The 2,500-nt window shown below is 43.4% G+C and overlaps 1 protein-coding gene across 1 annotated transcript in view; it reads left to right on the top strand.

Moving 5' to 3' along the window:
• Positions 1-2,500, top strand: part of LOC116218704 (cytochrome c oxidase subunit NDUFA4-like) — a 6,821-nt gene that overhangs the window by 385 nt on the left and 3,936 nt on the right. The gene's annotated exons all lie outside the window — the stretch shown is intronic.

Raw genomic sequence — 2,500 nt, 5'->3', positions numbered from 1 at the left:
ACTTATCCAGTTAGCACTATTTGCAAATACATCTGATTTTTTGTCACGCAAAATGCTTTTCAAAGACACACTTTCAATGCTTTCGTGTTATACTGAAACATGTAAGGTACGAAGCTGTAGAATATTATGCCTATACATTCCGGAAAGTTATCATAGAACGAACACTGTGGGAGTTTAAAGTGTAAGCTGTTAACATGACGAGCAGTGGAGAATCGACGCGATTGATTCAGAATCGACCTGCACAGCGGCGTAACAATGACGTGGCGGGCCCGAGTGCAGATCTCATCAACCGGCCCCTAATCTATCTATTGTCATGCGAAATGAATGAGTGTTGGGTTTAGCGAGGCGCAGGGCCATCAACTTATGATGCACAATACACATTAAGAGTTGCTACAACATGTTTTAATAAAAACACCAATGAACACAGTATTTCGTCGATCAAACTGATTTTGGAGAAACAGTGTATAATGAGCAGATAGGCAACACATGGGAAAACATTAATACAACTTCTTCAGGGGGTAATCAAACATTATTGTGAATTACGAACATCTGCATGGATTTATGGGAACAGCCACTCGACAGCGGATCCACAGTCAGCGCCTCTCGTCTGCTGCAATCAATAACAAAAAAAACTTCCTCCAACAATATCACTTAGGCCTATATGCGCAAAGTAACTTATTTTTTCTACGACATTGAAGCGAAAAAATACATTTCAAGTAGCATTAGGCGTTTGAAAAAAAACAACATAACATGCATGACGTTTAGAATAGCATCCTACGAGCCTTGTGTTGAGCATTATCCGCAACAATTTCAGAAATGTTCAACTCCCTGGCTCGGGGGCTTTTTGATAGACAGCGTAGCTAATCCACTCAGTCTCTCCTGCCGCCCCATGCAGTGGGGTGCAACACACACACACACACACACACACACACACCCATCACTCACGCACACACACACAGTGGCGTAACTACAGGGAGTGCAACACACACACACACACACACACACCCATCACTCACGCACACACACACAGTGGCGTAACTACAGGGAGCGCAACTGCATTAGGGCCCGTGGCGAGAGGGGGCCCGTCCTCGAGATCATCAAAGAAAAGGGTCAACCTTATCGGCCAAACCATCTGCTTTAAATTTGCGGAACTGACCGGGCCTGCCGCACCGCTCACTGCGAAGATAAACATACATATGATCCACTCCGATCAATTCGCAAACATTTCTCAATTTTGGTGTCAGTTATTCATAATTATGAGCTATCACCTGCCCAATACACATTTTAACAATAGTCAGTTTTAACAACAGCAAATAATTCATTTTGCCTCATTTGCCTTTTGCTGAATGAAACGAATCTCGTTTTTGTTAAGTAATATTGCCATCGAAAAATAGCACGGATGTCTGGGTAATATTGTTTTCAAAGATTCTATAGCCCACCCACACATGTTGCGATTGTTTCCCATCCTGTTGTGTTGTGTTGCATTGCGTTGCGTGTTGACAGCCAGCTTTCCCAAAGATTCAGTAGTATGCGAGCAGCCTGTCATGTCTTTGATGCTTTACACCCCAGTACCCTTCAACTCGCAAGAGATGATGAGCTGTTTGGAAAGGCAAAAGTTTTGTCGGACCACTATGACAGGGACATTGCGCCCACGTTTCCAGCGCAACTTCTATCATGCAGGTCCTGCTTTAAAGCAGCGATCTCTCAGCAGTCATCAGTGCAACAGATAGCAAACATGCTGATTGTTGATAACCACTCGGTTACATCAGCGTTTGGCGAGGTGTGCACACAGCTCTGCTATTGTTTCCTATCGTACCTGTGACCGTAGCCACAGCAGAGCGATCATTTTCTAAACTGAAGATGATTAAGACCCACTTAAGGAGCAGCGTGGGGCCAGCGGCGAGACAATGACGTGGCGGGCCCGAGTGCAGATCTCATCAACCGGCCCCTAATCTATCTATTGTCATGCGAAATGAATGAGTGTTGGGTTTAGCGAGGCGCATGGAAATCTATGATGCACAATACACATTAGGGTTGCTACAATATGTTTTAATAAAAACACCAATGAACACAGTATTTCGTCGATCAAACTGTTTTGGGAGAAATAGCCTAGTGTATAATGAGCAGATAGGCAACACATGGTAAAACATTAATACAACTTCTTCAGGGGGTAATCAAACATTATTGTGAATTGCGAACATTTGCATGGATTTATGGGAACAGCCACTCGACAGCGGATCCACAGTCAGCGCCTCGTCTACTCGAAATCAATAACAAAAAAAACTTCCTCCAACAATATCCCTTAGGCCTATGCGCAAAGTAACTTATTTTTTGTACGACATTGAAGCGAAATAATAAATTTCAAGTAGCATTAGGCGTATATAAAAAAAAACGTAACATGCATGACGTTTAGGATGGCATCCTACGAGCCTTGTGTTGAGCAAAATCCTCAACAATGTCAGAAATGTTCAACTCCCTGGCTCGGATGCTTTTGATGGAC

Source organism: Clupea harengus, chromosome 23, assembly GCF_900700415.2.
Source record: "Clupea harengus chromosome 23, Ch_v2.0.2, whole genome shotgun sequence".
In the NCBI taxonomy this organism is placed as follows: domain Eukaryota; kingdom Metazoa; phylum Chordata; class Actinopteri; order Clupeiformes; family Clupeidae; genus Clupea; species Clupea harengus.
The sequence above is the reverse complement of the archived record's forward strand: the minus strand, read 5'-3'. Positions and strand labels throughout refer to the sequence as shown.